This window comes from Physeter macrocephalus, chromosome 9, assembly GCF_002837175.3.
Source record: "Physeter macrocephalus isolate SW-GA chromosome 9, ASM283717v5, whole genome shotgun sequence".
Taxonomy (NCBI): domain Eukaryota; kingdom Metazoa; phylum Chordata; class Mammalia; order Artiodactyla; family Physeteridae; genus Physeter; species Physeter macrocephalus.
Genome location: NC_041222.1, coordinates 77,657,975 through 77,663,974, shown reverse-complemented (window position 1 = coordinate 77,663,974; position 6,000 = coordinate 77,657,975). Strand labels below are relative to the sequence as shown.

Genomic DNA, 6,000 nt, shown 5'->3' with positions numbered 1-6,000 from the left:
AGCAGCCATGGCTCATGGGCCCAGCTGCTCCGTGGCACGTGGGATCCTCCCAGACCGGGGCACGAACCCGTGTCCCCTGCATCGGCAGGCAGACTCCCAACCACTGCGCCACCAGGGAAGCCCAAGGAAAGACATTTTCAGACATGCAAGGTCTCAAAGAAAAATTCCCTCCCTGTCTCCCAGAAGAAACTGGAGACACTGCACAAACAAAGTAATAAACTAAGAACAATAAAGGCACGAGATCCAGGTAACTAGGGATCTAACAAAAAGAGAGGGAAATGGAATTCCCAGGAGATGGTGCAGAGAAACCTGGGATGACAGCTGTGCAGTGGGCCTAGAAAGCAACTGACCCAGCCTGAAGCTAGAGAACAAAGAAGTTCAAGAAGAGCATTTCAAAACAAAAATTATAAATTACCTGATATATGTATATATATGTTTATATACATGATGAAATATACGGATTACCTGATGTGTTTAATAATAATGGGAAAGGAAGAATTAAGGAAAAGTACACATAAAACTAAGCAAGCCAAAAAGAAGAGGCAGTTATTACCTTCAAGAAAAAAAAATTTGTATGAGAAAAAAAAGCATACACTACTCTGGCTCATCTGTCATTAATACATATCACAATAATGTCAGAATTGAATGATTTAACCACAAAGTGAATTACTATTTGGAGTGAGGAGGAGGTAATGTATGAATGCTAAACATATGCTAAAAATGTGCTGCTATACTATAGCTAAAAACTGATAAACCCTTAAACCCAGAAACTAGAATATAAGCCTATTATACAGAAACACAGAAGTAGACAGTAGAAAAAGCTAAAAGAATTGAATATTATTATGAATGGATAAGGAAAGAGCAGAGCACTATAATTTTTTCATTATAAGTCTTGTGGGCTATTTGATTTTATATACTATGTACAAGTATTATTACTTTTATTAAAATACACACCCTAGTGAAAACGTTCAAATAGCAAAACTGAACATGACCAGATTACCTTTAGGAAGATAACTGATGGTCAAGTGGAGAATGGACTACAGGGAAAAGACTAGGCCAGAAAGTAGAGTTCAGAAACTCTCACAGGAGCCTAACCTAAAGCTGGCAGAGGCATGAACTAAAGCAGGAACAATGAGAAGGAAGAAAAAACAGTGCCCAGATTCAAGACACTTGGAAGGTAAAACGATCTGAATGTTGCAAGTTAAAAAAAGTAATCAAAGATAACACTAAAGACACCATTTTACAAGATACAGAATCCAAGAGGAAAAGCCACCTGATGGGGGAACTGTGGTTCCCATTTGCACGTGAGCAAGATATTGAGAAAGAAACATCTTTAGGCAACTGAAAACGTCTCCAGTTCAGGAGTAAAAACAAAGCAGAGACAAAATACATAATCATTTAGGAACTTCTGAAGCATCCATTTCAAGCAAGCAAATTATTTAAGTCGTTCTTATTTATTCATTACCAGGCCTCTTAAGGATTTTACTAGGAGATCAATTTTTATTTTAATTATTACAACTGAGACAAATTTATCTGGAAAATCTGAAAAGTTTAGCAAAACAGGAAAAATATCATTTTTCCAGCCTAGGAGCTAACTTTTGTTTATGTTTCTTTTCAGTTTTCTTTATTTTTACATAATTGATTACATTGTGTGCTGTCTTCTTAACCTTTTAAAGTATGTCTTTTCCCATGATATTACTTTGTCATCATGTAATCAGTTATGTGTAATAAATTAACCATAATTTATTTCAACCATAACCCTAATGGTGGCATTTTGATTGATACCAATTCTCACTATTAAAAACACTGATTAATGTATTTGGGCATAAAGCATCCACATTTCTAATAATTTCTTTAAGGCTGAGTTCTAGAGGTGAACTAACTAGTTTAAATGGTGTCAATACGTTTAAGACTCTTGATATATACACTGCTAAACTGTTTTCCAAAACAGCTATGCTAATGCATACACCCCACTAGTAAAAAAAAAAAATAAGTGCCAACATATTGCATCCTTACCAACATTGAATATTCTCATTTTAAAAACTTTGTAGATGAAAAGTGAACTAATTATTATTTTGTTTTTCTTAGATTACACTGAGCGTAAATTTTTTAAATATTATGGCCATTTGATAACCTTCCTCTGTGAATGAGCTATTTATTTTACTGTGCATTTATTCATTCGGCTTTTAGTGTTATGCTTTATTTGAATGGGATCTTAATACACAAAAATTGATTATTTTGTTGTCTATATTTTTCCTAAGAATTTTTCTATCAGTTTTCTTCCTATTAGTCCTTTCCTTTAGTATTTCTCCCATCTCTTAGTAAGTCCTTCATCCAGAGATTATATAGAAATTTGATTGATCACTTCTATCATAAAAAAATTTTTTTAGTTTATTTAAAAAAGAAAGTAATATAGGCATATAATAAAAATTCCAGTAGTACAAACAAGTATATACCCTGACCATCAAATACCCTAGTTATCTTCTTGTATATGAAGATTTAACTACCTATCTCTTTAGAAAAAAGAAAACAAAAACAGTAGCAAGCTACACATGCTTTTCTACACCTGACTTATTTTACATTAATTTGGAGATCTAATCTCATCTGTACAAGTAAGCCTACCTCCTCCTTTGTAAAGGTTACACAACACTTACTTGGCTGTATGAGTATAGTGTCATTTAATGAGTCTCCTACTGATGGACATTAGTTTCCAGACTTTAGTTACTACAATTAATGTCCTTGTACGTAGACCTTTGGGGATAAGCACAAATGTATTTATAGGCTAAATTCCTAAAAGTGAAACTGCTGAAACAAGACATGCATTTTAAGTCACAGATATTACCAAACTGCTCTTTTAAAAAGTTGTATGAATTTACACTCCCATCAAAAAATGTATGAATCTTGCTTATAATGGAATCCTGTCCTAACTAATAAATGTGGAGGGAGTGCTAGAGTTCAAAATCATCATTTTGCAGCCAACGCAATCAAGATTAGTCCAAGCAAGTACCATGAATGGATACTAAATATATAGGGAGAGACTTTAATGAGCAGGATATTTATATGATCTTAAAGTGTTTCCCTAGAGATTGCTTATTATGTATGCAAGGTTAGATATAGTAACCATATGGGAATGTAAACTGGTGCAGCCACTATGGAAAACAGTATGGAGGTTCCTCAAAAAACTAGAGTTGCCATATGATCCTGCAATTCCACTCCTGGGCATATATCTAGACAAAACTATAATTTGAAAATATACATGCACTCCAGTGTTCACTGCAGCACTATTTACAATAGCCAAGATATGGAAACAACCTAAATGTCCATCGACAGATAAATGCATAAAGAAGATATAGTATATATACAGTTGAATACTACTCAGCCATAAAAATGAAATAATGTCATTTGCAACAACATGGATGGACCTAGAGATTATCATACTAAGTGAAGTAAGTCAGAAAGAGAAAGACAAATACCATACGGTATCACTTATATGTGGAATCTAAAATATGACACAAATGAACTTATCTATGAAAGAGAAACAGACTCACAGACATAGAGAACAGACTTGTGGTTGCCAAGGGGAAGAGGGGGTGGGTGAGGGATGGATTGGGAGTGTAGGATTAGCAGATGCAAACTATTATATATAGGATGTATAAACAACAAAGTCCTACTGTATAGCACAGGAACTATATTCAATATCCTGTGATAAACCATAATGGAAAGAAATATGAAGAAGAATGTGTATATATGTATAACTGAATGTGTATATATGTATAACTGATTCACTACGATGTACAGCAGAAATTAACACAACAATGTAAATCAACTATACTTCAGTAAAATAAATTTTTTTTAAAAAGTAACCATATAGCAATCAGAAAACACCTTGATGGGGTGATAAAATCACATCACCATTAAGGGGCAGATGGACACTGTATGCCTCAGATGTGATACCATAAGAAGGACACAACATCACTCACATCATATGCCAGCCAGGACTGCATAATATAAATCTAATCATGAAGAAAGAGCAGACAAACCCCAAGTGAGGAACATTCTATTAAAAAAGGGAAAGGAGGAGAGGGCTGCATTTTCCAAAAATATCACTGTCATTAGAGACAGAAGGATAAGGAACTGTTGTAGATTAAAGGACACTAAAGAGATATGCAGCTAAATGAAAGACATGATCCTAGACTGGATCCCATACCGTAGGGAAAGATAAGAAGCACATTACTGAGTCAACTGATAGAAATGGATTGGTATTATAGATTTACTGAGGTTGATAATTGTGCTGTACTTGTGTATGAGAGTGCCATTATCCTTACAAGGTGCATATTGATGTGTCTCAGGGAAGAAGATCATAATGTACACAACTTACTCTGCAATGATTCAGAAAAAAATACATATATACATACATGCATGAGAGAAAAACTGAAAAAACAAATGAGATAATAGGTTATAATAGCAGGTGAATCTGGGTGTTCTTTGTGCTGTTACTGTAACTGCTGTTATTTGTAAAATATTTCCAAATAAACTTTTTTTTAAAGATTAAAAGAGGGAAACAATGACTATTCATATCCTACACACACACACACACACACACACACACACAGCATGTGAGTGCCTGTTACAGGTAGAACATGGTATCTCAGTTTTAATTTGCATTTCTAAAGTGAGGTTAATTATCTTATGTTTAATGGTCATTTTATTTCCATAAACTGTCTTCTGATTTTTAAATAACTTTTTACACTGGAAATAATTTTTCTATCTACAATTTACTTTGATGTTGTTATAAACTGAATGTTTGTGTCCCCCCCCACTCCCAAATTCATATGTGAAATTCTAATGCCCAATGTGATAGTATTTGGAGGTGAGGCCTTTGGGAGGAATCCACAGAGTTGTTTAACAAAAAGTCGCAAGGCTTAAAAAAATAAAAAATAGGGCTTCCCTGGCGGCGCAGTGGTTGAGAATCCGCCTGCCGATGCAGGGGACATGGGTTCATGCCCTGGTCCGGGAAGATCCCACATGCTGCGGAGCGGCTGGGCCCATGAGCCATGGCTGCTGAGCCTGTGCGTCCGGAGCCTGTGCTCCACAACAGGAGAGGCCACAACAGTGAGAGACCCGCGTACCACACAAAAAAATAAATAAATAAATAAATAAATAATAAAATAAAAAAGAGGGGGAACCTATAGATCGAGACTTAAGACATATCAATCAACTGCAATAAACAGACTGAATGTGCCCCGTCAAATTTTATATGTTGAAACCTAACCTTCAATGTGATGGTACTGGGAGATGGAGCCTTTAGGAGGTGATCAGGTCATGAGGCTGGGGCCCTCATACATGGGATTAGTGTCCTTATAAAAGAGACTCCAGAGAGCTCCCCACCCCTCCTTCTGCCATGTGAGGCCACAGTGCAAAGATGAACCAGAAAGCAGGCCCTCACCAGGCACCAAATCTGCTGTTGCCTTGATCTTACACTTCTTAGCTTCCAGAACTATGGGAAATAAATTATTGTTTATAAGCTACCCAGTCTATGGTATGCCATTATGGCAGCCTAAATGGACTAAGGCAGATGTAAAATGCTGATGAAGTAATTTTCAAGGGTTACTATTTGGTAAAAAAATCCTTTCTCTATTCCACTGATTTTTTATGTCTTTTTGGGTATACTTTGAGAATGTACTTAAAATAATTTGTGTGACTTCTCACTTTTTAACTCAAACTAATCTTTTAAAAAATTCCATCCAAATGGATAAGACTTTCCATAATAACATCCATATCAATTCAAATATGTAGGTAAATAACCAATGAGTGTATAAGAAGTACACAGTATTTCATAAACAACTCATAAGCCACACATTCAAATGTGAAAATCACATTAGGCATATATTTCATTATTCTCATATACATAATATAAATTTAGAAAAGCTTTACACTGAACCACTGCTGGAGCCTAAGATATTTATTCTGTATCAGTAACAGTGTGAAAAAAAGACAGTT

The 6,000-nt window shown here is 35.2% G+C and overlaps 1 protein-coding gene across 2 annotated transcripts in view; it reads right to left on the bottom strand.

Annotated features, from left to right (window-relative positions):
- Nucleotides 1-6,000, bottom strand: part of NAA35 (N-alpha-acetyltransferase 35, NatC auxiliary subunit) — a 109,586-nt gene that overhangs the window by 81,711 nt on the left and 21,875 nt on the right. The gene's annotated exons all lie outside the window — the stretch shown is intronic.